At 31.3% G+C, this 23,292-nt stretch overlaps 1 protein-coding gene across 1 annotated transcript in view; it reads right to left on the bottom strand.

Moving 5' to 3' along the window:
• The window catches only part of slo (calcium-activated potassium channel slo), a 165,564-nt gene extending 142,988 nt beyond the window's left edge, over positions 1–22,576 (bottom strand). Inside the window, exon 1 of the mRNA XM_075294203.1 lies at positions 22,289–22,576. The gene's annotated coding sequence lies outside the window, so the exon portion shown is untranslated. The remainder of the gene's footprint in view (positions 1–22,288) is intronic.
• Positions 22,577–23,292: the final 716 nt, after the last annotated feature.

The raw sequence follows: 23,292 nt of genomic DNA, 5'->3' as shown, positions 1-23,292 counted from the left end.
CAAGATTGTTTCTATAGGAATGAGAGCATGTATGTGTTTTGTGTACGCTGGTGTTCACCAAACACATGTTTTTAATCAAAACACTCGGAATAACGAGTCGCTATATTAATGCCCACAATCTAGTTTGAGAGACGAAAAAACTGGAATTTATAAATTTATACTCAACGCCAATTATTTGTCTGTAGTTAATATCGACTATTAGAATGTAATGGAAATAATAATCCAAGGAATTTCCGTTTTCATTTGTATGGAATATGAAGATGACATCCTTTATGGTGACAGCTATTATTTGATTTAATTTTAAATGTTGGTGATCAGGGATCCGGAGCGGAGCGTAGAGCGGAGCGGAGCAAGCCCTTTTTTAGCCGGAGCGGGAGCGGCATTTCTAAAATCCGGAGCGGAGCGGGAGCGGAGCGGTTTCCAAATGAAAAACCGCTCCGCTCCGAATAAAATATTACTTGAATGAAATGTGTAACTTTGAAATTACACTGTGAGGTAATTTCAAATTTAGCTAGTACTTAGCGTAGTGTGAGCAAACGTTTAAAATGTACGATATGTATTTTTGTACGTACGTACATTGGGGAAAACACAACGTGTTTTTTTAGTAATTGTTTTCAAAAACGGCAAATGTCAAAATATATCTCTAGTATGTGTTGTAAAAGTAACAACAGTACTTTCGATCAATTTCATCCCGTATTACTACAAAGATGTTTGTAATGAACGTCAAATAAATGCAATTAAACGATCTTATTTATATTTAATTTTTTAGTTTTCTACACTGAAAAAAATATTGTCGTGAAGTCAAAGATTCCATGTCCTTAGAATAAGAATGCAAATTTTGTTTAACATGGAAGACGCATTTCTCTAAAATAAAGTTTTTTTTCTTGTCCAAAAGGCAATAAACTTTTGAATGAAGTTGTAATGTCCTTATAATTAAGTGATTTTACTTAAAAATGTGTATCATAACATGAAAGATAAAATTTTTGAGGTAAGGTCAACGTGACTTTAATAATTAAGAAAAATTCTTTAAAATTAATAAAATTGTCTTTAAATTTGTTTCCTTTTTGCATCTTGCATACAAAGCAAAAAATCGTTAAAAATAAGACATGTTTTTCAACACTTTATTTTAAAGACGCTTTTTACTTGAAACATAGCATAATTTCTACTGGAAGTCGAGTCTTAATATGGAAAAAAATAACTCGTTAACTCGTTTTTAAAGGATTTTGATAACAACTGACGAAAAAATCTAAAAAAATGAAAAATTAACATTTGCTTCCTAGAAGCAAGTACATAACCCCCAAATTTAAAAGAGAATTACGTCTTTAAAGTATCCTTACTGTTAAAGTAAAGACAAAATCTTTGGAACCGGGCATGCTTTTTTTCAGTGTAAGGACATTCATATTGCTTTACTATTGTACTATATCCTAGCATTCTCTTATTTCTGATATTAGTTCTCGAAAATTTAATTAAAATTATGGATAGTTTAAATTTTGGTTGAAAAATGTGCGCATATACATTTATTATACAATAAAGGGGAAAAAAGCGAAATTAGGTAACACTAGATGTGAGTAAGAATATTCGTAGGTATACCACGGACTGATGTCGATGGAGGTTGTTGCAAACATAAACATACACACACACACATTACAAATATAACAAAACCTCTTCTCTACGTCTGTTGCAAAACAAAAAAACTTTCGGAGAGTAGTTACTTCTACTCTGTGTATAGACTTTCAATTCCAATCAGCGTTGCCGTTTTGGTCCGATCGGACCAAAATTGGTGCAAAAGATTTCTAATTTTTAAATTTGGTCCGATGGTCAGACCAAACAGAATTTGGTCCATTTTGGTCCATTTTCATAAATTTGGTTTCTATCACATATTAAATAGTAGATGGTGCACCGCAAAGAATATTGTCGGGAGGCCAAATATTTCACCTGCTTAAAATACGAATTTTGCTTAGAATAGAAGACGTATTTCTCAGAAAAAAAGTTTTTCCTTGTCTAAAAGTCTCTAAACTTTTCAATGAAGTCTGTTTATCCTTATAGCTAAGTGATTCGACATAAAAATGTGTATCCTAACATGAATGCAAATTTCGTTTTAATGAAGTCAAAATTGATTTAATATTTCTGAAAAAATCTTCAAAATTAATAATATGTTTCAACACATTGTTTTAAAGTCATTATACCCTAAACCACATAGTGGTTAGGGTATAATAAGTTTGATCTGCCAAAAAATGTGCCTACAAGAAATATTGATTTTAGACCCCATAAAATATATACCGATCGACTCAGAATCACCTACTGAGTCGATCTAGCACTTGGTGTCCGTCCGTCCATCCGTCCGTCTGTCCATGTATTTGTTGTTCACAGGATTTCGGTCGCAATTATTAACCGATTTTGATGAAATTTGGTACAGGGAGTTTTTTTGGACACAAGGACGAACGTTATTGAATTTGGAAGAAATCGGATCAAATTTAGATATAGCTCCCATATATATGTATTGCCCGATTTCGACAAATGGGGTCACGTTGCACTTTTTTACTAACCGATCGTCGTAAAATAATCTTCTGTATTACCCTTTAAGTCTGAAAATTTCATCGAAATCGGTTCAGATTTAGATGTAGGTCCCATATATATGTATCGCCCGATTTTGCCAAATTAGGTCATAAAACCCTTATTTATCAACCGATCTTACTCAAAGTTGGCGAAATGTAATCTTCTATAGCACTAACTATATGTGCAAAAAATCATCGAAATCGGTTCAGATTTAGCTATAGATCCCATATATGTACCGCCCGATTTTTCTAAATAAAATAAAACTCAATTGAACAAATAATACAATGTTTGTACTATAATTTTCTCGAAGAGGAGCGGAGCGGTTTTTTTTTCTCCGGAGCGGGAGCGGAGAATATTGGCTAATAATAAGACGTGTTATACTACGAAGGTTGCTTTTTATATTTCCGCATTAAGGTGAGTATTAAGTTAGAGTTTCGCCGCTAAAATCGCCATTTTTTCATGATTACTTTTCTCTAATAATCCATTATAAGGATTATAAATTTTGTTAAAAAGTGCTTTGGGGTATTCCCCATCAAGTTTTAATTAAATTTGCATCAAAGTGGTATAATTTTATACTGTTTTTGCTGCTTTTTTTCGATTTTAGCGGCTAAATTCGAACTTAATACCTTTTAGAGATCAAAAACAAACATTAATCATCGAAAATCTCTTTATTGGGTTTTCAAGCTATTACCCATTAAGCTCTACATACTTTTTTGGGTTTGAACCTATTATGTAAGGACTTAACATAACTATGACACTCTGATTGAGGTATTTCCAAAACATGCATTCTGAACGCATCAAGCGCTTTTACAAGTGTCGAGAATCGTTGATGTCTCATCTTATTTTTTATGTACGGGAATAAACATAATGGATTCAGTGCCAAGTCAAGACCATACGGCGGATAACTCATCAAATTGATGTTTTGAGTGCACAAAAATCCAGTTGCATTGTCCTGGTGAAGATTGATCCGTCTTCGGCTGTTGGTTTTCCTGATTTCTTGGAAGACAAATCGATATATACCACTCATAATTGACTGTTCTGCGTTTTTGTAATGGTACTTTTTCCGAAAAATAGGCGACAATTTGCTTGGAAGTGTTTCGTGCGCGAAATGCATCTTGAAACACCTACAGTCGACTGCTGTTTCCTTTCGGGATCGTACGTCACCTTTCACAATTTCATAGAAGTATTTCTTTCACCCAATCGAGACGAGCCTTTTTAAGGCGATTGGCAAATTGTGTGGGAATGAATACTGGTTTCACTAATGCCTAAGGTTTAAATATCACGATAAGTCGATCGTAATATCAGTTAGGGCACAACATCAATGATTTCGGGAACAACCACTAATTTTGGACGAACTTCACGAAATTCGTCTTGGAGTGAACTACGACCTCGGTTAAATTCATCATACCAACAGTCATACCAACAGGCGGAGATTCATCACCAAAAATTGAATTAAGTTCATCGATCCTCTATTATTGAAAGCTGTAAAAAATAATCGCACGAAAATGTTTACGACTTAATTCCATTTTTCGAGGTAGTTGAATCTTTTAGGTTACTGTAAACAGCACAAATATTGCTCCTTTGTCAAAGCACACCGAGTACGTATAAACTCAAAAATCAATCCCGAAATATAAATGGTCACACTTGTATAATAATAACTTAATTCCCAAACAATTTTTAATGGTACAAAAAAACTCATGTTAAGTACAACGTTCTTTTAAAAACTCTGTCGGAAGAGACTAATGAATATTTTTTTTAATTTTTGTATAAAGAAGTTACCTTATGGTAATTTTTAAACTTGTCTAAAACACATGCCATATCAAATTCCTTTTTCCTCCAAGCGGGATCCGGGAAATGCGAAAAAATTCCCACTTTCCTGGGAATGGGAAAAGACCGTGCAAAAACTCTAAGACATCCATCATTCATTCTGGATCTTACAGATATTGGAGCGATTGGGGAAAAGCATACCCTATTATTTTTTCACATTGAAAGCTTTTTAATAAACGTATTAATACGAAAATAAACCTGCAAATTTAAATTAATTTTTAAGTACAAATAAGTCAATGTTTAAAATTAATTTGCAAATACTTTAACTTATTTTAATTATTTATCCAATTTGTAAAGATTTTTAGAAATTATCGACTTGAATTATGTTTTAGGATTATTAGAGGTTATACCCATTTTAAACCCAGCAAAGTGTCACCAATAAAGTAGTGAAATTGTTCGTTTTGTATCCGGAGGTGGAGCAAAATTGGCGCAGAAGCAATGAATTTAACATGGGCTTATCATTGGACGGAGTCCTCCATTTCAACAGACTTTGCATCAATTCTTAAGGTGTGATCCCAATTCAGTGTTTAATTTTTAAGTACTAATAAGTCAATGTTTCAAATTAATTTGCAAATACTTTAACTTATTTTAATGATGTCTCCTATTTGTAAAGATTTTTAGAAATCATCGACTTGAATTATGTTTTAGGATTATTAGAGGTTATACCTCCATTTCAACACACTTTGCATCAATTCTTAAGGTGTGATCCGAATTCAGTGTTTTGGATGTGCATTGAAAAAATTCATAATACTTTGCTAAGTAAATAATTTTTATATTTTTTATGATTTTTAATGCATTCTAACGCTTGTCTGAAACGTTTGACCACAATATTTCCAAAAATTCCTAATTTTTCTTCTTAGTCTGTTTTTAACCTCTTTGAAACAAATAAAGTTAAAATTAACCATTAAAAATGTGAAAAAAACTAGTTATAAAAAATTGGATTAAGAGCACTTCCTGTGTAGTTAAAATAAAGAACATCTTTGGGAGGACATTTTGGATGAGTTTTTACAGTTGTGCCTTTAAAACAACTTCCAAATTTTGTGCTAGGAAGTTTAATCGCATAATGCGCCGTTATTCGTCCAATAATATCGCTATCGAACTTTTCGAAATAAATCTCACATGTTAGTCATACTATAATTTATGTTCAATGATATAAACGATATCGTGCCCATTTATTTGATCGATGACGTGTTTATCGTTATTTATCTTATCGAAGACATATCGTAGAATTTGGACACATTTTAAGATGAACTTCAGACACAGACATTTTGTACAAATAAAAGTATAGTGCGAACGACGCATAACTCTATGTATAAAGTGCTTTAAGGTGGGTATTAAGTTCGAGTTCAGCCGCTAAAAACGTAATTTTTTCACGATTACTTTTCTTTAATAATCAATTTTAAGGAATACAAACTTTGTGAAAATTTGCTTTGGGCTTTTCCCCATCAAGTTATAATAAAATTTGCAACAAATACGTATAATTTCATGCATTTTTCTTACTGATTTAGTTTTCACTTTAGCGATTTTAGCGGCTAAACTCGAACTTAATACTCACCTTTAGGGGAAAAGTCTATACAGTTTTTTCAAGTACGCAACGTAATTTAATAATCAGAAAACTTTTGCGTTTCCTGTATATTTTTTTTATGTATGCACTAACCGATAACACACTCTGTACTACAATTGTGGCCATAGGATATAATAATTGTATATGTTTCAGCGTTATGTTATTATATGACTGACTTGATACTAATTTTAGAAAGTTTTCCAAATTGAATTATGATCCTCAAAGTGCTCAAATCATTATATACCATAACATTTTATATACATCTGTTTGCTTTGTATGAGGTTGTGTCCATTGATAGAGAATAAAATAACAATGCCATAAATTATAAAAAATTTACTTTTGAAAGTGGAATGATTAAGTTTACACTTTGGCAGCTATTCCATATGGAAAACGGAATGGTTTATTTTTAAAGAAATATATAAATATACAAAATAAAAGATTTATATATGGATATGTGAAGAAGTAGTTGGCAAATGTTTATCATTTATAAATATTTATATACATACTTTATAAAGATAATATTTAGTAATATTTATAAATTACTTACAAACCGAATAATAATCACAAACTAATTTGGCCAGATAATGGCAAACAAAGCCACATAACTATTTTTAAATCTCCAATTTCCTTCAAAACTTATGCAATCCAAAAGTTTTCATATCCAACAAAATTGGTTAATACATTCCTTTCCAAATACCAAACAATCATTGCGCTTCAATTTGTTTCGCCTGCAGTTAAATTAGAATACTACAAGTGCCAATTTCCACATATGTATCATATAATCTGGGGTTTTCAATCTAAGCAGTAGGCAGATTTTTTTGGCAACTGTTTCGGCAAACTCACCATGTACAAAGAGTGGAAAAAAGTGCCAGTACCAGCAAATTCCCTTTCACAATGGTAAAGGTCTTTGGCGAAAGGTCAATAAATGGTGTCTGGTCTACTACTACGCTGCAGCAATATGAAATTGCCCATGGCAAAGGGTATAAAATGGAAGATTGTTCAACAAAATGTAGCATATAATTTATATAGATAAAAGATTACCATGTTACAACATCCTGTGGAAACTTATTGGTGTAACATCAAAAAAAAAAAATCAAAACCTTAAATCAAGTTATACATTCGAAGTGTTTTTAAAAAGCAAAACAAGATATATTAGGTATAGTATCAATAAAACGCTCTAAAGCAGCATTGCCAAGTTGGAGGGCTTCTCTTCATCTTTAAGGTAATAAAGAAATCTAATATTGCAAATAAAAAAGGAACAAATTTTCAATAGCTAAATAATATCAATTCCTTAATCTGCATGTGCAATAAGCTCGTATAAAATGTATGTACAAATTCGTTTAGGAATTGTTTTTATACCCACCACCATAGAATGGTGACGGGGGTATAATAAGTTTGTCATTCCGTTTGTAACACATCGAAATGTCGATTTCCGACTATATAAAGTATATATATTCTTGATCAGGGAGAAATTCTAAGACGATACAACGATGTCCGTCTGTCTGTCTGTCTGTCTGTTGTAATCACGCTACAGTCTTCAATAATGAAGCAATCGTACTGAAATTTTGCACAAACTCGTCTTTTGTCTGCAGGCAAGTCAAGTTAGAAGATGGGCTATATCGGTCCAGGTTTTGATATAGTCCCCATATAAACCGACCTCCCGATTTGGGGTCTTGGGCTTATAGAAATCGAAGTTTTTATCAAATTTGCCTGAAATTTGAAATCTAGAGGTATTTTATGACCATAAAGAGGTGTGCCAAAAATGGTGAGTATCGGTCCATGTTTTGGTATAGCCCCCATATAGGCCGATATCCCGATTTTACTTCTTGGGCTTATAGAAACCGCAGTTTTTATTCAATTTACCAGAAATTGGAAATCTAGAGGTACTGTAAGACCACAAATACGTGTGCCAAAAATTGTGAGTATCGGTCCATGTTTTGGTATGGTCCCCATATAAACCGACCTCCCGATTTGGGGTCTTGGGCTTATAGAAATCGAAGTTTTTATCCAATTTGCCTGAAATTTGAAATCTAGGGGTATTTTATGACCATAAAGAGGTGTGCAAAAAATGGTGAGTATCGGTCCATGTTTTGGTATAGCCCCCATATAGGCCGATCTCCCGATTTTACTTCTTGGGCTTATAGAAACCGCAGTTTTTATTCAATTTACCTGGAATTGGAAATCTAGAGGTAATGTAAGACCGCAAATACATGTGCCAAAAATTGTGAGTATCGGTCCATGTTTTGGTATGGTCCCCATATAAAACGACATCCCAATTTGGGGTCTTGGGCTTATAGAAATCGAAGTTTTTATCCAATTTGCCTGAAATTTGAAATCTAGGGGTATTTTATGACCATAAAGAGGTGTGCCAAAAATGGTGAGTATCGGTCCATGTTTTGGTATAGCCCCCATATAGGCCGATCTCCCGATTTTACTTCTTGGGCTTATAGAAACCGCAGTTTTTATTCAATTTACCTGAAATTGGAAATCTAGAGGTACTGTAGGACCACAAATACGTGTGCCAAAAATTGTGAGTATCGGTCCATGTTTTGGTATGGTCCCCATATAAAACGACATCCCGATTTGGGGTCTTGGGCTTATAGAAACCGCAGTTTTTATTCAATTTACCTGAAATTGCAAATCTAGAGGTATTGTAGGACCACAAATACGTGTGCCAAAAATTGTGAGTATCGGTCCATATTTTGGTATAGCCCCCATATAGACCGATCTACCGATTTTACTTCTTGGACTTATAGAAACCGCAGTTTTTATTCAATTTACCTGAAATTGGAAATCTAAAGGTATTTTCGGGTCATACAGAGGTGTGCCGAAAACGGTGAGTATCGGTCCATATTTTAGTATAGCCCCCATAAGAACGATCTCCCGATTTAACTCCTTGGGTTTCTAGAAACCGTAGGTTTTATCTGATTTGCCTGAAATTGTAAATATTCTGGTATTTTAGGCTCACAAAAACGTGTATCGGATTAAGTTTTTATCGGTCCATTTGGTAGTGCCACCATATAGACCGACTTCACTTCTTGAGGGTGTAGAAGGCGCACTGATCATGAAAATTGCTTGAAAGTCAATGTAAAATTTCCAGATTTTTCTTCTACAGATTTAAGATTTCAAATCAAGACGTTATTTTATAATTTTCTTGCACACTTACAAGAGATGTTAATGATTCCTCTAAAACCTAAACAAAAATGGTTCTTATAAATCCAGAATCTGATATAGTCCTCATACGTGAAATCTTTAAATTTATCTTCGGGAATTGTCCTCAAGTCCTCAAGCCCTCCTGAAATTTCAAAGGAAACCCTAATATTTGGTTCATGGTGGTGGGTATTTAAGATTCGGCCCGGCCGAACTTACTGCTGTATATACTTGTTCTATTATAAATTTGATAAATTTGATTTTAGTAGAACAACAATGACCGATTTATGACTAAAATCCAGTAAATATATCTCGCTAATATTTTTGTTAATAATTATAATTTAATAAATTACTATTACATTTGTTTATTCAAATCTATATTTTTTGTTAATTTAAATTTTTACTCCCTCTGGTTATGCATATGTAATTCATAATTAGCAAGTTTGAAAATACGAACCATTCATTTCTTACTATCATCGGCAAGCAATAGATTATACGTACAACAATACGAAACTTCTCAACCGTGCGTATCTAGAGCAAAATTTAAATGGCGTTTCACACATTTATGCATTTTATTTATTTCAACGTAAACAAGAGTGTTGCGTATTAATGATATTGACCCCCATTTTCATGAAGCTCCGTTAGTGCTAGGTTAGCTAACGAACTTTTAAACCGTACTATGGACATATCTATAATCTTGCCTATATATTCTATATGCCAGTTAGGAGCTTAACTGCTAAAATTTTCAGTTAAAGTACACCGGATAGAAGATATTTCCATTTTACTTTCTTTTAACTGGGAGTTAAAGTCTAACGGAGCTACATGAAAATGGCCGTGAAAGACAATATAAAATTATACTACTATATTTTTAAATTGACATACATATTATTATTGTTGTTTGCCTAAAACCCTAGCATACTTAGCCCCATTTTCATGAAACTCCGTTAGTGCTACGTTAGCTAACGAACTTTTAAGCGGTACTGTGGAGATATCTGTCATTTTGCCTATTTATTCCATACGTCAGTTAGGATCTTAACTGTGGAAATTTTTTCCGTTAAAGTTAACCGGAGAGAAGATATTTGCAGTTAATTTTCTGTTAACTGACAGTTAAAGCCTAACGGAGCTACATGAAAATGGCCGTTATATTTATAATAAATTGTAAATGTAGTTAATCAATCAATAAATAAATTTTATTTTTGGAGTGTAATATTGTAAGATTGTTTTCACAAAATTTGGAAAATCACTTTATGCTAATTTTCACTCCCAATTTTTTACTACTACGTTTTTGTATTTAGGAGAAGGTTCAAAATGTTCTTTAAAAACAATGTTTCTACATTTTCAAATGCTCTATGAATTGAGTAATAGATTTACACTATACTAACACTAAATCGACTTTTTGAGCTTGCTTTAGATGTAAAACGTGATTTCGAGAATAATGCGAACGTAGTATAAGTTTCATAATACATAGTAATCCATTAGGCAAAAGCCCCGACAATCGCATCATTTGTTATTGTTGGCGTATGATAAATATTAATTGTAGGTAATAGAACTAAATAAACCATACGCCACCATAAATATCCAGTAATGTTCTCAACATTGCACTATGGGACCAACAACAGATTTCGGAGGCAAAAATTACAAAAATGCACTTATATGTTAGGTTTCACATTTGGAAAACATGCTTTATATAAAGTCAGAAGAGTTGATATGAATTTTCAGATCGATCAGCCAACTGTAACCATTCATATTTATACCCTGCACATTTTTGCGCTCTTATATTGCCCGTGAAGCCACAGTTTCACCATGATTTGAATAAAATTTTTCACAAAGAGTACAATTGATAGTATTTACAAGTGTGCTCCCATATATATCCTTCGCCAGGTTTACACACATGTGACCACAGTGGCCAACGTTTTACTCCGATTTGCTTGAAATTTTGCACAGGGAGCTGAATTAACATTCTAGCTATGCATGCCATGAATTTGGTGAAAATCGGTTACGATTTAGGCATAGCATTGGCCCCATAGGCCAGAGTTTCACCTTGATTTGCTTAAAGTATTGCACAAAGATCTTCCTTAAATGATGGGTGTCATAATTTTACGCCCAGGTTACAGGTGAAATGTTTAAATTATTTACTTTCAACACTACACTACAACTGCAGAAGATTTAGCAGATTTAGTCTCTTTTGGCGAACAGTTTATAAACTACCCAGCAAAAAAAGCGTCGCCAAAAAAGTAATGAAAATGTTCTTTTTGGATCCGGAAGTGGTGCAAAATTGAGGCAGAAGCGATTAATTTAACATGGGCTTGTCATAGGACGGATGTCCTCCATTTCAACAGCCGTTGCACTGAATTTGCATCACTTCTTTAGGTGTGATCCGAATTCAATGTTTTGGATGTAAATTAAAAAATTCTGTGATATTTTGTCAAATAAATAATTTTTATAATTTTTAATGGATTCTAACGCATCTCGGAAACGTTTGACATCAAATATTTTCAAAAATGCACAATTTTTTCAGATTGGATTTAGCATTTTTTTTCAACAAAATTTAAATGATTTGTACCATTTCATGAATTCTTACTCCGTTTTTAACGTATTTGAAACAAAAAATGTTAAAATTACTCATTAAAAGTATGAAAAAACCAAGTTATAAAATTTAATTAAAAGAACTTCCTGGGTAGTAAAAATATCTTCTGGAAGTGGTTTTAACGTTGTGCCCTTGGAAGAACTTCCAAATTTTTTTACTGGGTACATTACCCGGAGTTGCGTTCCAATATGATTATAATTCAGTTTTTTTGGTGGACTCATTTAAACAATCCTTGTGTTTTATTTGATTTAATTAGAGATCATTTGATTTTATTAGAGTTCATTTCATTGGTCATAACTCACGATACTTTAATGATTTATGATGATCATAAAATGTGAACTTATGGAAAGAAATACAGCAGATTTGAGAAAATTTTATAACTATGTTAGGATCACAATTCTGCTTCAACTCTTACAAACGTTCATACACCTATTAATCTTTAGTTCACACAACTAATAAAAACTAGAAAAGAGCAAATAAAAATCGAATTTTTAATAATTTACAAAATTTTAAAAAGTCGTTATTGCCCTATTTTGAAAAAGTGGAAAGACAGGAAAGTCAACGTTTGTTAAAACGTTAAACAAACAAAAATTTTGACGACGATGTAGACTTATATCAATCTTAAAAGTTACCAATAAACAGATCTCTTTTCTCTGTAACAAAGTTTTAGACAACAAAAAATATTTTTTTTTACATAAAAATATCCTTTAAAACTAAATGAAACAGATTAGAGATAATCCCTAATAATTTGTCACAAGGTCGGGTGTACTTGCTCTTTATAACAAAGATAGATTTCGCTTGTCTAAAATTTCGATCCGAAGGGAAAAAAGTTACATACACAAAGAAAATACACTTATATTTTCTTTGTGTGTGTAACTTTAGCGTGTAACTTAGCGTACTATAATATTATTGCCAGATTAATTACAGAATTGTCATTTATTTTAAAATCTTAAAAAACCTTAAGCGATATGATAGTTATGGTCCCCTGTGCGTATGATCAACATTAGTGCCAAATCTATGAATTAAAATTTAACATACGTCACCTGGTACAGTCGATGCACAGTACATTTTTTCAAAACTGTATAAAATGCGTGTTTCAGTTTCTATTGGGTTTTGCAAGTTAAATCCGAAGCACGAACCTATAACCAGCATTTAAACTTAAATTAATATTAAACACTATCCCCCAAAATAAAGTTAAAGAAGACTTCTAGCCTACATTTACCCTTCGATAAACTGTCAATAAATTATTTTGCATATGGGCCTATGTATGATAGTGTTTAATATTTGTGTAACCGACCTACCAAACAATCAAATATCATTTTTACTATAATATTATGCACTTTCATTATTCATTATTCAATTATCATCGTAACATATTTGGCGGTTTCCACCAATGTTTTTGTCATATGGATTGGCAGCGTGCATGGACAAAATAAGTCTTTGGAAGCCACAAACCAATGACTAACAAACCTCAAGGACAAATCATGACAATCAAATGGACAGAAGGTGCTAGATTTGTGGCCGACAATTTCATTTGTTGTTTTCTTTTTTTCACTCGACCATTACAACAAACATTCACATTGGCCCACTAAACTATGTTTTACAATGGTCAAACAGGCCAAATGGCTAATGGGTAGAAAATACAAATTCAAAGTCAAGTTTCGAGAAGAAAAATAAAACCATAGCATAAATGACTTGCATGACTAGAACACGATATGAGATTTGTAGATTCTTTCAATATTTGGATATGGGGGTATTTGCAATCGTTGATACAAATATAAGAAAGTGAAAAATGGCAATTTCTTGCCAAATTACTACAATTATTATTATTTTTTATTTTATTATTATTATTATTTTTTTTTTAGCTCAGTTATGGTCAATGTCTACGATATCTACTGGGTAATAATTATACCACTTGTTCCAAATACTTTGCTACTAACAATTTTACTTATTCAGGTTATAGATGTGTGTGAATATATGCATGTAAATATTAATGACAAACGTATGTACTAAGATAAATGACAAATTATGTATGTGAGAAAATTTCATATTGTGCTGGACACAAACCTTTACAATATTTGAATATTTTTTAATAAGACTATCCAGCGAAAAAATGGAAATACTTCGTAAGTCATTACTTTTAATGTACATCCAAAAATGCTCTTCACTTCACAAGAATATATTTTAAGGTTATATATAAAAATTTGCTGTTCTATGCAATTTTTGAAATTTAAATTTTCAAAATTTTACTCTGTATAAAACACAGTAAGGATAAGTAATATAATGGCAATTTCCAAAACATATGTGAAAAGTGTGCCGATGCATTTCTCGGTAAACGAGTAATTTTCGACAAAATATTTGCTAGTATGTTATTAATAAAAAAAGTTGAAGAAAAAATATATACAGTCGAAACTCTGTTTAACGAATATCCCATTTACCAAAAATCCAATTTAACGAACGTCCAAGTTCTTAACTTGAGTATTCTAAATAACGAACGGTTGAACAAAATTTACGTTCGATTTAACGAAAATGCTTTTAATCTTAAGAAAATAAACAAAAAGCAGCTGTATTTGACGATTGTGAGAATGGCTTAAGTACTTATTCAATTGCCGGGTAACTAGGTAAAGTTAGTTTAGATAGAGTGGCAGCTCCGCTACGGGAACTTTAATACGGGTTTGTCATTGACGGGAGGTAAAATTACACTGCAGGTCACGGCTTGGACTCATTCCAAAGTACATGACCTGGGAGAACTTAGTAGGACTAGACAGGTCCTCATGAACCAGTCTGGGACAAACCCTTAGGAACCGGTATTATTTTGATCATCCCAATTGCACCACAGAGAAAAACTTTTGGAATATGTTGACCCATAGGCAAATTTCTAGATCCAATAAAATTTTAAAATCAAGAGAGTATAGAAATCAATAAATTATATGAAAATATAAAAACTGCGACACACTGGAGCACTGGTACTAGTCCTGTGATAAGTCCGTTAGTGGCAATATGCACCAGATTTTCGTAGGATCGCCAGTTGGACAGGTGGTGATTTTTTCTCTTATTAATGAGTGCTATATTTAGCCCAATGACAAGGAACCTCCTTCTTATAGCTGAAAAGAAACTATGAAATACACAGGAATGTCAACACCTACACCGCTAAAAACTCTTTTGGTGCTCGGTCGTGACATTAATCTAGCGTTGAGAGTACATCTATGCCGACAGGAGCAGCACCATTATTAGTGTTTATAGGACGTTTTAGGAAGATATTACTATGAACACTACCTATGCCTGGCCCATATTGAAACCGGGGACTGGAAACAAATTAGGCAATTCGTAAATCAAGTTAAGAGCACACAAATATTGACATGGGTGTATAATGGTCTCCATAAGACAGTAAATCTTGGATCCTCTTTTCAATCTAACCTAACTTAGATATATCAAGTTCATCAGTTTTTAAGGATTATTTAAAGTAATATTTTTTATGTGCCCCTGTAGTTAAATTTTGTCAAATATTTATGAATTTTTACTCATCTGGTAAAAAACTACGATTTTCAATAAAAGTTAACATATTCCTGACAATATATCGTGCGTTAAACCGAGCTTCGACTATATATTTTTTAAGTGTTTTCTTATTTTTTTTAATGAAATCCGAAATACTAAAATAGAATCACATCTGAAGAACTAATAGTAAAGCAATGCAGCGGATGCTTAAAAAGATGAATTGCACCCTATGACAAGCCCATGTGAAATTCATTGCTTCTGAGCCAAATTTACGCTACTTCCGGATCCAAAAATTTTCATTGGTTTTTTGGCTAAGCTTTTTTGCTGAGTGGTTTCTATTTATTTCCTTTTATACTAGTCTATGCAAAAATTGTGAATAATGAGACTTAATACATATACTGAAAAAAATGTTGTCGTAAGGCCAAAGATTTCATGTCCTTAAAATTTGTCTGATATATATTTTTTTCTTGTCCAAAAGTCGATACATTTTTCAATGAAGTCGTTTTGTCTTTATAACTAAGTGAAGGGTATCTTTACATGAAAGAAAATTTTGTTTGACTAATGTCAACTTGGCCTTAATAATTCTGAAAAATTCTTCAAAATTAATGAAATTGTCATTAAATTTGTTGACTTTTTGTATCTTAACTACAAAGCAAAAATAAACGTTCAAAAATAGATGATGTTTTTCAACACTTTATTTTAAAGGCGTTTTTAACTTGAAACATAGCATAATTTCTACTTGAAGTCTACTGTGAATTCGGAAATTTAAGTTTACGTTAACACGTTTTAAAAGCACTTGAAGAAAAAACTGAAAAATTTATCAATTAAAATTTGTTTCATATAATCAATTACGCAAAACTCAAATTTTAAAGGTACCCTTTAATTCAAAGCTTCTTTGGTGCGCAATCAATACCAAAATCAGTGAAAAAATCACAAGACAAAACTTTTGGAACCGGGCAGTGCAGTTAAGAATCTCTTCCAATTTACAACAAATGCGTCTATCGCGAACTTCCTATTGCGTTAAAGAATTTTTTGCAATTTGGATTTTTTCAAACTACGAAATTTTCTTTAACATGTGTTGTCGACGTTAGTAATACAGTTTAGTTAAAATCTTCTAGAACAAACCTACATTTTCCTCCCTGGTGGTTTCCCATTATTTTAAGTGTAGCTTCATGTTCTTTTAAATGGGGATATATGTTTGTACAACGTATTTGTTTAAATTAATACAACTACGACACTAGGTACTCTCGAAGAGGGAAAACATGAATTAATCAAAAAAGGTCGTATTGGATTTTATGACCATCTGTGTTTGTTGTACTGACATCAGGGAGATTTCACATTTACACATGTATGTTATGTATGTAGATGCGTGTTGTATGAAAATCAAAAAAAATGTGCTGGTATGAATATATAAACGTGTGAGCATTTACAATATTTAAGGTTCTCTAAATGACCACCAAATGCTATGATTTCTTATATTTATTGGTTTGCTCGGTTTCGTTTTTTCGTTTGTTTCCTAGTATGTATTTATGTTTACTTTGTTTTACCTGAGAGAAAGACGCTGGTGGTAACGCTGTAATGTCATGACAATTTGGACACCAATAAACCATTGCCAATATTGTTGTTGGTGTTTGCGCTGTGTATGAAAAACAAGCTGCCAATTGCTAGAAAGGGTGAGTGTTTGTGTGTGTCTGTATTAAAAGTACGCTTGTAGGAGGCTTACAATGTACGAGTATATAATCGTTGTACAATGACCAACGCTTTGTTTAAATTGTTTTCAATATGTTTTAGTTATAACATCGTCATACGATGCAAGCATTGTTGTTGTCATTGTTGCCTTCTTCTTCCTTTAAGCTTTGGGGTTTCTTTCTTGTAAAATTAAAGATAGATTTTTCATTGCCTTTGACTTTGTCGGTTGTGTAGTTGTTGTCGTCGTTGCTTGTCTTTTATTGACACTCATTCCACAACGAACCGTTATACTCTTTTCACATGCATGTGCTGCAGCAATTCCCACACCCACACACAAACACAAGCTCACATTTTTTGTATTAAATAATTTTGAGATTTCTTTGACTAACGTTCGGTCGTTTGGTAGACAGTCATTGAGTCGAGTTTATGAAGAAAATCCATGAATATGCACATACACACATAGCCTTAAACAGATGTGACCAATTTGCTCTTGTTTTATTAATATTTTGAAGGAGCCGTAATTACCAATCGATTCCAATCTAGCCATTCAGCAGTGGCCGCAAACGTTTGTTTTTGTACTTTTGTTTTATACTGTGTTTGTGATTGTGTGTTTGTACGTCATTTTACACGTGTATGTAGTATGTGGTATTAGAAATCGTGCCGCAAACATGCCTATTTTATAAGTATATAAATTTTGAAAAAAATATTAATAAAAATATTATATTGGAAAATGGTTGACGAATGCATGAAAATATAACGATAATAATTATCTTTAAGGTAGAGCAGGTATATTTTTTATGGCTATGCGTTTCAAATAAATTTACTAAACAAATTGACAGGTAATTATTTTAAAAGTTGGAAAATAAAGTTTCGCATAATAGTTTTTTTTAGTTTGAAGCACATACAAAAATCATTCTGATAATTATACAAAAAGTCCTTTGTCCTTCGTTGTATACAGAAAAAATGATTTTATTTAACCGTAACTATATCAGAGAAGTTCAAAACTTGTTATAAATTACGAGATACATTTTTTTATGTGTAGTATTAATATCTTTTGAACCATTAAATCTACAGCCTTAAAATGCAGTATGAAAAAATCGTATAAATAGACATATCTTTTAGAAAAAAAATGGGCGGTGTTGTCAGTTCCTTACATATGACTCACTTTTTCACGAAAAAGTAAGGAACAATAAACCTAACGTATAAACATTTATACGTTGAGGATGGAAATTGTTTGGTTAGGTTTAGAAAACTTTAAGCCTGAGATGCGACAATAGTGTCCTCATCAGTCAAGATGATTTTTAATTTTTTGGATCTATCTTTTTAATAATTTGATTGCCTTTTTTGTAATGGCTTTATTTCTACTAAGTCTTGGAGTTTTGAACTAAACAGCTCCAGTTCCCTCCTTATTTGTCTACCGATATTTTATAAATAAGCAGGCTAATAATCTGCCATTGTTATCATGTTAAGACACAAGTCTCTTTTAAATCAAGGTGTGAGACACCCTAATATTCGATAAAAACCTATGAATCATTTTCATGATTTCTTTTTGATATTCTTTTGGTGTGTTTAATTAACACTTACTCATTTACGAATTTCTGTGCATGTCTTTGGCATTTAGTCATATCATTTCTTTGACTATTAATTAGACAATTCCAATTACATTTATTTTTCATAAACATAATTGGATTATTACGTTTTATGAATAGGAATATAGCCAGGAGTAATAGCAATAAAAATTTTTTATGATTTCTAATAGTTATAATAAATGTACGAGTATATTTTTGTTATCATAATTTAATTGAAATTAGTATGTATATGACCCATCCAGATATAGACCAAAATATTAATGATAAAATAGTTGACCAAATTATTTATTTATTACGTTTAATTGTCTCTAGTTTCATACCCTGCTCCCCTATCTCATATGAAAGTTTTCTTTCGTATTCCAAACAAAATAAATTTTTGGCATTACAAATGAATTGTAATGCCAAAAACGAAACAAACTTTCGAAAATAGAAAAAAGCCCAAAATCATTCGAACATAGAGTAGCTGACACAAAGTGCTACCAAGTTCACACCAGGGATGGAAAATACAATTTTTAAGAAAGTACAAAAAAGGTATTTTTTGAGCGGAAAGGTACTTTTTACTAAATTTCAACAAAAATTTCACTGCAAAATTATTGTCAAGAGACTAAATTTTAAAGAAAATAAAATTTTGACAAAATTTTCTATATAAATAATATTTTGACAAAATTTTCTATATAAATAAAATTTTGCAAAAATTTTCTATAGAAATAAAATTTTGCAAAAAAAAATCTGTAGAAAAAAAATGTTGCAAAATTTTTTCTATAGAAATAAAATTTTGCAAAAATTTCCTATAGAAATAAAATTTGTACAAAATTTTCAATTGAAATAAATTTTTGGCAAAATTTTCTATAAAAATAAAATTTTGCAAACATTCTATTTAGAAATAAAATTTTGACAACATTTTCTACCGGAAAAAAATCGATATAGAATCACATTCTTTTTTCGACTAAAACATTCTTGAAGTTCAATAAAATCCGGATTTTGACTATGTCTTTTACAAAATCGAGATTTTCTTCCCACATGAACATGTTTGTTTTGCCATATTTGTAAAAGACTATTAGCAAATAAGGTTGATAAAGACTTTCTCAAAATATTAAAATATTTTGTCAAAGCTATTGTACCATAAATCTGATATCGACTCAAAAATGCCTACACAAAAGGTACTAAATCATTCGCGGGGGTACTACGGTACTGACCGGGGTGAAAAAGTATTGAAAAAAGTACTATAGTACTGCATTTTCCATCCCTGGTTCACACTACAAATGACAACTACATGATATTTCTTTTATTGACATTTCGTTATTTCATTCACGACGGATACTTAGAATTGCCTTATATTTAGCTAGAAAATCTTATCCGGCAATAACTAGTGTACTCGAACACCTCAAAGAAAAGAAAATAATTATGTAGCGTTATAAAGATACTGGTAGTTTTGCCAAGTGGCATGTTGGTGTCCCAGAAAACTAATGCTTTGACGTGAATGTATGCAACGATCTCAAGGTAAATCCTTACAAGTTCGAAAAGTCGCACGATCTCGTATCAAATCAAACAAAAAGTTTGACTCCAGAACGTAATTGCTGGTCCTTTATTTACAAAAAGTGTGTTCTCTCACGAGAATAAAATGCCTACAAAATAATTCTTTCCTCCCAAACGAAATTTTAGACAATCCAAGTTCGTTTCTCATTTGCTTTTCGCTGTAAGGAAGTGTATTTGGAAGAAAAGTATATACTTTTTGTGATAAACGTTTATTCTTTTCCAGGATGTAAAAACAATTTCATAAAGACTAACTCAAAAAAAAACATTGTTTTCTTGCTAATTGCATTTTACCTCACATCTACGAGGTTTTTTAGTTCTTAACACCTTTTCCTGTAATACCAACAATGTAGAAGAAATTATACGATTTTATAAATTTAAAATTTTTTTTACCTTTCACCTGGACGGAGAATAGAACCGCGGACCATGCACTTTGTAAGCCAACACACTAACCACTGAGCTATGTACCTGTTATGGTCATCAATAGATAAATATCAATATAAGTTGTATTTATATAGCATAGCTTGCGGCGCCCACGAACCGAATAAACAAAGTTTATTTAAAAGAAACAAACATTTTGGCACCGTGGAGCAGTGGTTGCTACGTCCGACTTGCATGCCAAGGGTCGTGGGTTCGATCACTGCTTCGACCAAAGTTTTTTTTTTGTTTTTTTACATATATTCCAGATATGTTCGGAAGATTCCGAAAAAATTTTCAACATTACATTGTAGCATATTAAATTTTGAACTGTAAAATGTGTCTTATTAAAGACCTAAAGTCAGAAAAGAACAGTGTTTGATATAAACGAAATGGACTGTGTTGTTGTTTCAAAAATAACTTTATTTATTGAAAAATAAAAATTTTGTAACAAATGAATTTTTTTGGTGATAAAAGTTTAAAATTTTCAAAGCAATTCAAAAAACTCTAACAAAAGAAAAACGTTTTCGGTACACGTTTTCCAAACGTTTTTTTTTTTCTTTGTGTGTAAACATAGAAATCCGTAAGATCCCAAAACTGAGGAGTTTACTTAAAATTAATCAGTTTTTTCTTAAATTTTTCATCGACCTTAATTTTAGGAACGGCAACCCGATTTTTTTTAATTATTTAAATTATTATTTTGTACTTCCTATACTAAAAGGAAACTTTTCTTTTCTGAGCAACGGCATTTTGGATAATCGAAGTTTTCTTTTAATTCTAAAATATTTTCTTTAAACCAAATAAAAAATATTAGAGACAATTATAGCACAGCTTATCCTAAATTCTGATTTATATTATTATAAGTTATAAGAGGAACTTCGTTTGTCAACATTTTCGTATCGGAGGAAAGTATTTTTTTTTTTTTTGGGAGTTCAAAAGTTTTTGAGCATAAGCAAAAGTGGACGGATATAAAAGGTATAAACTATCGTTTAAAATTGTATAAATCTAACTCTATTATTATTTTGTACTTCCTATACTGAAAGGAAACTTTTCTTTTCTGAGCAACGGCATTTTGGATAATCGAAGTTTTCTTTTAATTCTAAAATATTTTCTTTAAACCAAATAAAAAATATTAGAGACAATTATAGCACAGCTTATCCTAAATTCTGATTTATATTATTATAAGTTATAAGAGGAACTTCGTTTGTCAACATTTTCGTATCGGAGGAAAGTATTTTTTTTTTTTTTTGGGAGTTCAAAAGTTTTTGAGCATAAGCAAAAGTGGACGGATATAAAAGGTATAAACTATCGTTTAAAATTGTACACAGCAATTATCGGAATTTATAGTATCTATAACTCAAAGAATAATTAATCTTAATAGTAAATGTATCTTAAAAATTGTACTTGAGAGTCCTACTTAGGAACTGTGTGCACTATATATAAATACTTTATCTATTTGTTTATTTGTAGTAAAATTGTATATATAAACCTAAATAAATAAATGATAAAAAAAAATAAATAAAAGGTATAAACTATCGTTTAAAATTGTGTAAATCTAAGTCTACCTAATAACCTTGTTTATTGCATTTAAATATATTAAACCTGCAGTTAGTTTTATAACGTAAAAATCTTAATTCTAATAATATAGCCACATATTTGTGACCATGGACATTGTGTGACAATTTATATTTTCTATCTTTAAAGCCGTTTTCCCAATCTCCGGTTAAAATTAAAAAAAAATAAATAAAAAAACAACATATAATATGCCAACCAATAATATGACATATTCATTGACGACATTATCCACAAAGAAATTGTGTAAACAAATATTATTTGTATATAGTTTTTGTAAAGCAAAAAAACTTAATCTGAAATACTCACCTATTACAGGCTAAACCAGCGTGCCACTCCACTGTTGCCAACATTCACACTAAAAACTTGAACATTTAGTTCTTTATTTTTCGTATTGGCAAACGAACGAATTTTATGATGAACTCTTGGTGTTTGATTACAGATTTGAGGCCATTATTTAAATTAAATAAATAAATCCAGTCGTTATACAATTGAGTTATTTGCAACACTCGTTGTTGTGTTGTAGATAAATGATGATGACGACTAATTTTATGTTTTTGTATTTTCTTTGTGTTTTATTGAATATAAAATTATAATGCAATAAAATGAGTTTAAGCCACAAGGATTCTTTTGGTTTTTGTTTATTTTTATTATTTCTTTTGCAATGATTACAAAAAACGCGTTTTAGTAATTTTATTTTCTTTAATATTTATTTACAAAACAATGGCACTTTATTAAGGGTTTATAATTAAATTTAACACAATTGGTATGTTTTTTTTTAATTTTTTCTTTATTTTAGCGTTGTTTCAATTTCTGCAAAAGCAAATATATGTAAAAATATTAGACAGTGTAATACAGAAAGACACAATTTATGTTGGGAAAGAAAAATCCACAGTAATCGCGAATTTTCCCTCACGGACATTTCCAAAATGAAGCGGTAGAATGTTTGATTGGACTATTTTTTTGATTTTTGTTTTTATCAGCACTTTCTTGTGGTCTGTGTAGAAGCAAACAGGACATAACATTAAAAGCTTTTTTTAACGAAACTGGAGCGAAGAGTACATCCACACTAGATACTCTTGGTTCTCTTGGTTTTCTGTCATACACACTTTCCCCTTTTATAATTAGGACAAACAACTTTTTTTTTTACTTTACCATAGAATTTCATTCAAAGTTCAATGTTCTTCACCATTTACTTGTTTTATTTCATGAAATTTGTATTCATACAATTTATTGGTTTAAATTCGTTTTTATTCATAAAACATTATTCTTATATTGCACTTAACTATGTTTTTTTTTAATAAACAAAAGTT

This window comes from Haematobia irritans, chromosome 1, assembly GCF_050003625.1.
Source record: "Haematobia irritans isolate KBUSLIRL chromosome 1, ASM5000362v1, whole genome shotgun sequence".
NCBI classification, from domain to species: Eukaryota; Metazoa; Arthropoda; class Insecta; order Diptera; family Muscidae; genus Haematobia; species Haematobia irritans.
The sequence above is the reverse complement of the archived record's forward strand: the minus strand, read 5'-3'. Positions and strand labels throughout refer to the sequence as shown.